The sequence below is a fragment of the Vanellus vanellus genome, assembly GCF_965231255.1.
Source record: "Vanellus vanellus genome assembly, chromosome: 21".
Taxonomy (NCBI): Eukaryota; Metazoa; Chordata; class Aves; order Charadriiformes; family Charadriidae; genus Vanellus; species Vanellus vanellus.
This window is the reverse complement of record NC_138926.1, coordinates 4,812,162-4,821,438: the sequence shown is the minus strand read 5'-3', so window position 1 is coordinate 4,821,438 and position 9,277 is coordinate 4,812,162. Positions and strand designations below refer to the sequence as shown.

The window sequence follows — 9,277 nt, the reverse complement described above, 5'->3', positions numbered from 1 at the left end:
GAAGAAATAATGAAAAACTATTGGGTGGGGGGAAAGGTGATCTGATGACTGAGATATGAAAGTGAGCTGAGAACAGAACACAACACAAAGATATGAAGGTAGTCAACAAAAATGTTATTAAACAGCTGATGGAGGAGGGATATAAAATAAAGAAGGAAAGGAGAGAAGGAAGTAGGAGCAGGTGCAGAGATAAGTGGTGTTGGAAGAGGCAAAAGATGCAGCTTTGATGTGGGCACAGAGGTGGCAGTCAACAGAGGGCTATGAGAGCCACAGCTGCAGCATCTTATATAGGATAGGTATGTGGGTGAGGTGAGAAGGACTGGCTGATGAGAGGTGGGTTACAGAAATTGTAGGCATTCTTAACTGGTTGATGATCCTGGCGCTCTAGTTAAGCATTTGTGCTTTGGAGAGTACTACTGCCTTTCTTAGCAGAAGTGAAGGGTACTTCCATACATTTCAAATTGCTGCTGTTGAATTCAGAAATTTTGGTTAGGCAAGAGAGGAGAGGCCATGGTAGGTGAGACAACGCAGACAATATTATTGTGGTGTTTTGAGGATTTTGTGATTGCTAATGTTGGCCAAAAGGACACCCGCTCTCAGAAATCTTTCACTATTTTTAACTATTATGCTTGTTTTCATGAAACATGAAAGCAAACAAAAAGGAAAACCAATGTTTATGCTTTTATTTCTATTTTTGCCTTTTTTTTTACTATTCATATGGAAAAATAAAAGATTTTTTACCAAAATAACAATGGCTTGGGAAAGCTCTTTTACATGCAAGACATGGTCATCAAAGATCATTTGTCACTTGTAATGACACACAATCCCAAACAATCTATCATTGATGCTTATTACAACTGTGTAACAAATGTCTCCTTACAACATGTAGTTGGTGAGTGAAAAGACATTGATTACAGGGCTTACCCAGTTTTAAAACGGAGGTCTGTACCAGAGCCAGAAATGGGTTTGGAGATCTCAAGCCCCAGTTCTGACTGTGATTATTTTTTTTTTTTTTTTTTTTTTTCTGTCTTCCCATTTTCCTGTTTTGTGGGATGGATGCTTGGGATGTAGTAGGTAGATAATTTATCTGGAATTCAACTTGCGTGTGACTTCTAAGTATTCTAGCACTGCGGAGGTGGACAGGGTGGCTGCGCGTAGCCTGTCTCTTTTAGATATCTACATATGCTCTTTTGTTACCTTATTTAAATTTTAATACCTCCCTCTTCTGGAGTGGTTATGTGCATAGGATGGAGAAAAAGGAGAGGGCTTGCCTATGCAGCATTAGCTGACACAGATGGACCAGTCAAATGAATGCAGACTTGAGACTGTAAATAGCAGTGGCAGTGGGGTCATCTGCTTGGGGTTCACTGAAGACAGTGGGTGACCCACAGTCCTTTCATCAAGGCTCCTGCTGTGAGGATTTTAGAGAGGATATCCCAGCTGAATTGTGGCAGACGTGGCTGTGCCTACCAGCCGGACGCTTATATGGACACTTTCTTCTAAGTGGTCTATCTCCTTTGACAATTTTGTAACCCTCATGTTAATTAAAAAAAAAAAAAGTACATGACTGTTTATCTCTTAATACCTTTCTTGCCTGAGCTTTGATTTCTAAACATGTGACTCTGCAGCATTAGTCTGTCCCAGATTTGCCAAGCTTGCAGGTCTCCTGACCCATTTTACAGCATTGTGATTTGCTTCCCTCCTTGACAACCTGCAGGCCACAGATGCAGAGCATCTCATGGAGAAAAGTTTGAGTCCAAGCCAGGCATTCTATATAGGTTGGACCTAATGAGGGCTGCATCTGGGATTATGTGGGGTGAGATTTGAACGTTGTTTTTTTTTTTTTTTTTTTTTTTTCTTATACTGTTTGTCATGTAGAAATGCATGTGCCCAGCTTTAATGCTTTTTGTCTAGAAATAAACAAAAAGGCATGGTGCAAAATTTATGCAGGAAACAATTCTCAAAGCAGGTGTTTGAAATCTCTCTGCCTAGCCTGAGCCTCTCCTGCAGGGTATTGTCCATCACCTTCACAAATGTAGTGGAAGACAGTTCTACACAGGATTCAGATTCACACTAGTTGCTTCCTTCTGCAGCAGGCACCCAAGTATGTTGGTATTTAATAATGATGCAAAGAGTTCAACATGTCGTGAGTGTTTGGGAAACTCTTTGAGAGGGGGTTAGCACTGAGCTGAGTCTTCCCTTTCTGACTCAGCATTCCAGAAAAATATTTGTGTTGCTCATGGATTTTCTGAAACTTCAGCCCCACTGCCATGATCCTGTTTCCTTTCACCTGCTCTGGAATGACCCAACCCCTACAAATGTGACTTCCTGTGGAATACACAACTGGAACTTTGCTTCTGTCCGTCTGTTCAGGATTTGGGAGAGTCAGAAAAAAGATATGGTGCCCTTATTAAGCAAAATATGAAAGCACATGTTTGTTACTTCCCAAAGGTGATGTGGGTATCACACTCTCAATGTTTCCTCAAGCAAGGAGGACAAATTTCACAGAAAACCTTGTAAGAGACTTAGAACTACTACCCCCAGCCACCCCCCTGTCCACTGAGATGTGAACAGAACAGAGGTGGTGATTTTACTGGTCAAGATTTTTCTATCATTCCACTTGGGAGGCATCAACTACAGTCACTGGGATGGGGGGCTGGGGTGTCAGTACATGTGACCCTTGAGTTTCGGTGCAAAAGAATGACAAATGGCATTAAAAACCCCTTCAAGACAGTAGTTAGCTAGTGCTAGATGTGAAAATAAAAAGAATGTCTTTCCTCCACCACCACTGAAATTGCTGAATTCCTCTAGGGCTCATAAGCAAGACTGTTTCTGTCCCCAGGCTGATGTTCAGAGCTGTCTGTTAGGGGGTGAGTGTGCATGTGTGTTCACCCCTGGTCACTCCCAAGCATCAATTCTTGAAGTACTTTAGATGATTCTTTACTAAGAAACAGTTAAAACTATAGGTTATTTGAACTATACTGCCATGCTCTGTGTGTAGTGGGAGCAAGGTAAAAAGAAGAATTCCTAGGACAAGTGTAGTGTATAACAGGAACTGAGGGGAGCGATGCAATGACTGACATTTCTTCCCCCTTTTGGTCAGGCCTTGCCCAGGGCCTATCCAGCTGAGTGCTGTGGTCCAGAAATTTATTATATGGTGATGCTAAATATGATAAATAGTGGTATACAAATGCCTCTCCTCTTCTGTGTGAATGCTGGCAGTGGGTATCATGAGAATAAGACACTTTACCCCCAGCTTCCGTTCCAGTGCAGGAACTTGTCTCCAGCCCTTCTGAAAATCTCAGTTTCAACTAAGCACTTCCTTCACTTTCTGTAGCAGTTGTTAGTCAGCGTTATTCGCGGTCGGAGCCGTGGGTTAATTAGTCCCAGTGCAAGGAACTAGAGGGAGCCCTGGGCGCCGGCTGTCGCTGTCCTAACATGGGAGGAGAGGAGAAGGGGAAGGGATGGGACGAGAGGAAGGAGCGTTCCCCTTTTCCTGGCTCGTCGCCGAAAGGAGCTGTCGCCCCGGCCCGGAACATCGCCGCAGCTGCGGGCCCCAGGAGGAGCGGGGGGCTCTCGGGGCCGCCCCCCGGGGCGGGCCGCGGGGCGGCGCGGCGGGCAGACGCGGATGCCATGGCATGCTGCGCGGCGCGCTGTCCTGCCGGTGCTGCACATGCTTAGCAGAGAGCGGGGCGGCTCAGCCCCTGGCGGTGCTAGTGCGGGGAGCCCTGTGCCTCTCGGCGGGGGTCTGGGGGGGCGCCGAGGGCGGGAGGCGGCCGTGCCCCGGCGCGGGGGGCTCTGTGCATGGGGCTCGGCGCTCCCCGGGGGACGCTCGCCGGCTGGGTCTCCTCCAATATGTCCTGGGACCTCTGGAGCTGTCAGTGGGCAGACAAGGACACGGGCATCGGATTATCGTGACTGTACTAATGAAAGGGTTCAAGCTCGCCTGGTAAGCAGAGCACTGGGGAAAGGCGACGATGCGATCTCCCTCTTTCCCGAAATCTTCCTCCTTCCCAGCCCCGCTGCGCGCCGCAGCGGCGAGCGCAGCGCTGCCGGGGGGGGGGGGGGATGGAGTGGGGGGGGGGGAGGCGGCGGGGCCGGCGGACGAAAGGGATGCGCTCCGCTAAGTTGGCTGGTGCCTGCGCTGCAAAGCTCGGGCCACTGCAGCACCGCCGAGGGGACGTTGTGCGGGCTGCCGAGGGCAGCGCCAGACTGCGGTTGGGAGGGAGCCGCCGGGGAAGTCGTAGGGGATAGATGCAACGACGGGCCGTTCCTGTCTGGGCATCTCTGCATCAGAACTGTGATGCTGTGAGCCTCCCTCTGGTCTGGCTGCATCTTCCTCCCAGCTGCCGCCACCCCTTCTCCTCTTCTTCCCAGCTTTCACTATGGTTGTGCATGAATTTGCATCTGTGTATGCACGCGCGCACATAACATCGGCACACCTGAGAGTCTGGACTCAGTATCTATTTGCATACAGAGAAAATAAGCATGGACAGTTTTTTCCAAAGAAGGATGGAAAAAATGTTTTGAATCTTATGTGCGTGGAATGGCTTCTGCTCAACTTGTTCTTTAAATAGCTGCTTTTGGGGATGTACCTTCTTGGCATGTTTCTGTAAAAATCTATTAGAGTTGGGAGTTGAGGATGCTAACAGCTTCCTGGAAGGTACCAAAGTGCTCATTAATTCTTTGATCATTTCTGGGTGTTTTGGGGGAAAACTCTCTAGGTTTGGATAAGTGGGCAGTGAACGAAAACATGTGGGTGATAGTGGATCAATAAAGCTGTGTGTGTATCTAAAATGTTTGCCTGTAAATTTTTGTTGGTCAAGTTTGTATTTTATAGGGGTAGGTAAATATATATGTATGTAATATACACATGTGCATTTATATATATAATAAATCTAATATATACTTGGTCAACAAAGATTTAGGTAAAATCTTAAGTATATAAAAACTATTTAGTTGGGATAAATAGTCTTTTAATTATTGCAATGAAATTGATTTAATCAGAACTTTATCGGATGGGAACAGTTCCATAGTTAACAGTGGAATGTAACTTTGTAATTTGGATTGAAATTGCAAAGTGGATGACAAGAGCAATGTGAAGGCCTGTTTCTTTTTCTTAATCCTTTTTCTCTGTAACGAAAAAAGAAGTAATCATAGAAATACCAGCCTCACTCTCAAGTGTGCTGTTTTGATTCAGTATGAATTTAGTGCTTTGAGATCCTTGCCTGTAAAGCGTGAGAAAATAGTGAAGTTATTTTTCATTTGTTATTTTATTTATTGTTGCTATTTTTATTTTTTTTTCTGCGTAAAAAATTAAAAGCACTACAGCACAGCGCTAGGAAGCATCTTGTACTGGGCCCCAGGGGACGGACTAGAGCCAGGGATGACTCAATAGGTCATCCCTTTTTCCTGTTTCTGTGATTTTGTCTTTAATTCATTATACTGAAAGCCTTTGAAATTTTCCTATGTGTAAATGGCCATGAGTAACATAGACTCTACAAATGATATAGTTATTAGCAGTTGAAAATCTTAAACTATTTTTTCCTCTTTTTTTTTTTTTAATAAAAAAAAGCCTAACCCTTGCACTGATTTGCTGCTTTACATAGTATGCAGTTGAGCTGATGAGTTGCATAATAGCTTAGTGTACTACCAGGAGAGCAAAGCATGTGTTATAGATGCTGTGATCATGTGTATCTGCACTAACATGGCACCCCACTGCATTCATTTCTGTACCTAACTATGAGCAGCACTGAACGTTTTTGTTAAGTGTGTAATTGGAGCCCTTTTGCATACCCAGTTCTATCACAGCATTTATAACAATTAAGGTTGAAGCCAGTCTGTTAATTTTGTCAGACTTCAGAGCTAAGCAAGTAAGGCTGGTAGATTCAGGAGCTGGATGGGGGATATAAGGAGATTACTCATGTACTGGATGAAATGCTAGCGGTGTTTCAGTAGGTGACGCTCTTCCCGCTGAGTTTTCTCTGTCTCGGGCTCCTGGCGGGGTCGTAGGGGCACTGTGCTGTCCTGGGTGCCTGTGTTCTAGTAAGGAGTGCAGTGAAGGCCCTGATCAGTTCCCCTGGCTCTTCTGGAAACACTTGAAGAGTGTTAACCAAGCCCTGCTTGAGTTACCTCTTCGGCATCTCCCCTTCATCTTTCTTTGAATCCCAAAGAGAAACAAGTCAAACGTTCTGGTGGCTTGCTTTATTTAATAAAAGCATACAGCATTTTAGATCTTTGCAGTAGCTGCTCTGTTTCCTCTCTACGATGTTTATAAGCAGTTTTATTGTGCTGCAATACCCAGGTACAGAAGGGTGAGTTAAGGATGTTATTTCAAGTCCTGTTTCACCTAAGTATGTGTGTTTGTCCCTACTGGACTGATTGGCATGGCTCTAGAGGAGCATAGATCTAAGTGTAGAATACAGAGTTCATTGCTCTTTGCTGTTTCTCAAACTTGGTTTAGGGTACCTTAATGTGGGCTGTACAGCCTTCAATAGTTGTAATGAAATGGCATTACAGGATTAGTATTTGCCTAAAGAAAACACATCAAATGTGTGGCATACAAACAGATCTTTCGGCTCTTGCTGTAGAATTGGTGATTCCAGTTCTGGATGGTACAGCTGGGCTTAATGCAGATTTCCTTATGGAACCGTTCTCAGAAAGACACATGATTTCTTTCTGTACCAGGAAGGGCAGTAGTACAGGGACAGAATGCTGTCAGCAGGAGCAGCCCTCTGACTGTTAGGAAGAGGACTTGCTCTTGCCTGTTTTCAGACCACCCATTCATTTTGTGCTGTTAGATTGCACAAGATAACATGGTGCATTTTATCGGGGAACCTCTGGCCACCTCTGAGTCTCAGTGCAAGTTTGTTTTGGCACATGACAAATGTTCCTGATCTCTAATACGATGTCATGCGTTTTTTGCAGTACGCCACCTAATTCTGCCCAAAATGGTCTCATCACCATCTGGTATCATATCACAGCACAGCTGCATACCGTGGAGTCATTAGGTGATCATAGTACACTGCAGTACAGCAGAATTTTGATGTATAACCATCACGGCTTTATGACATCAAAATGTGAGAGTGTTGTATCATGATGCAAGGTCCTGATGTACCAGTGCAGCATCATACTGTTAATGGTACAACATCCCGGTATCAGAAATGATACTGCAGTCTCCTAGTAGGTTATTACCATGTGACAACAATTTGTCTCATTGGGGCCTAGTATCTTGGTTTAGTAGGTCATCTTCATGTCACAGCGTAATATTTTAATACTGTTGCATATGTCTTTATGTTGTGATATGGTATTGCAAGAGAGAACTTTTGCTTCCAGTTGTACATCACTGTTATGTCATAGATCCTTAGGGAGTATATATAATGAGCCAAGCCTCAAGCTTTAAATTTCAGAAAACCAGAAACTAGAACAGTAGGGCAGGCAGGCTTTCCCTCCCCTCAAATCTTGGGCAGTGCTGATTGCTGTTAACATTATTCCTTGTTAGGAGCTTTGGGGAGCAGTATAGATGGATACTAATTTGGATCTTTTATGAAAAATGAAAATCAAATGACTGAAGACTGTTGCAGGGACAAAAGCAAGCTGGTAGCTGAACTTTATGTCCCATAAATGGGATACTGAACAAAACTCTGCTCATCTGATTTTCTTTCTTTTGTGGTTCCTTGTGCATTGCTTGTGCTGATTTGTTGATTGGAATATTTCTGAGCCACAGAACCTGCTATATGGAACCTACAGAGAAAATAAGGGCCAAAGGCTCTACCTAAAAATAAATCTGTAATTCATTTTTCTGCTGGCGCCTGCGGGTGAGAAAAAAACTCTCCATGTTTCAACACCCTACTTATCTGAAGGAAGGATCTATTATATAGTTGTGGGGGTGGGATGGGAGCTAGATAGGGTTACAGAATAGCAGAGCTAAATTTAGAAGTTGTTTGATGTCAGGGAGCAGTGAAGATTAACGTTAGGCAGTTTCAGTTATGCATGCTGCAAGGCTGTGACTTCAGGAGTTCTTTGTATCTAAGCCAGGCTAGCGACACCTGCCCTTTCAATTATTTGTCAGTGTCTTAGGACCACAAGGATGTAAGAGGGGAGCGAAGGGTTCATAAGCTATCGTGCTAGTCCTACATAGCTCTGTCCTCGCAGTCTAGTCTTGCGACTTCTTTGAAGTCTAAAATAACAGGTTAGTGAAAAAGGGACAGGAGGAATGTGTTCTGCCCTCACTTGTAGAGAACTAGTACTTTCTGTAATACAGAAAGGTGAGAAACGTGGGTGTTAGGGATTCTTGCCCCTTTAATTGCGTAGAGAAATGATGAAGCCATTTAAATCACTTTCAATTTCACATTGATACTGCAGAGACTTAAAGAGCTACTGCATGCAGTGAAAATGAACTTTGTTCTATTGCATTGCAAGTGAAAGATGCATTTCCAAATAAATTCTTCCTCAATTTTTGGAGAAGGCTAGCAAAACAGTTCCGTTGAAGTTACATAATTGTGCTGTTGTGCATATTGTGCTGTTTGACCTTCACGTTACATGTTAAAATGTTATGTTTCATAGTTCTTTTCTCTTCATTGATTCTTCTGTGTCTACATCTTTCTTCTTTGTGCTTTTTATTCAAAAGGAAGAAATAGGTGCTGATATTCCTCTGCTAAAAACCATCAAAGATGACCCACATACATATAAATATGGTTCTAGCATTTTGGAAAGAAGAGGCTTTCGCCCGTTATAAATTCTGCAAATGGATCGTAGGAATCAGAATGTTCCCGTTTGCTGTCGATGTGGTAGGAAGAGGAAACCATATTAATAGGTTTCTCGTCTCTCCCTGCATCCAGAATATTCTGACCAATTTGACTGAACCTCTGTCCGTAAAGTACAGTTTCTATCCTTTCTCTCTCTCGACAGGAAGAAACATTATGATATTGTGTAAGGTGACCCAAAGAATGACTTTGAGCAGTATTGGTAGATTTATTTTGTAAATAGTTTTATAGTACACTGAAGTGGTTAGCAGCAGGTTTTGTGCTAATTTCTCTGGGGTTTTCAGTAGTGGGAAGTGATAGTAAGCAGTTAGGAGCCTAATCCAAGTGCACTAATGTCAAGGAAAAATGTTGCACACAATTCACTTGGCCAGACTGTACTCGTAGTCACTAACTGAGCCAGAAATAGAGCCAAGATCGCCTCATTACTGGTTTTGTCCTTGACTGCACGCTGCTATGCTGAATTAATACCTTCAGTGGTAATATGGTATAAAGTACAAGTGAAGTGACTATTT

The 9,277-nt window shown here is 43.7% G+C and overlaps 1 protein-coding gene across 18 annotated transcripts in view; it reads left to right on the top strand.

Annotated features, from left to right (window-relative positions):
* The window catches only part of GRAMD1B (GRAM domain containing 1B), a gene marked incomplete at its 5' end in the record, with an annotated part of 105,792 nt that overhangs the window by 33,307 nt on the left and 63,208 nt on the right, over positions 1 to 9,277 (top strand). The window contains one exon of one of the 18 annotated variants that reach the window (XR_014269902.1): positions 3,703 to 3,949. The exons of the other annotated variants lie outside the window; for them this stretch is intronic. Of the gene's footprint in view, positions 1 to 3,702; positions 3,950 to 9,277 lie in introns of those variants that run through there. 18 annotated transcript variants of the gene reach the window in all.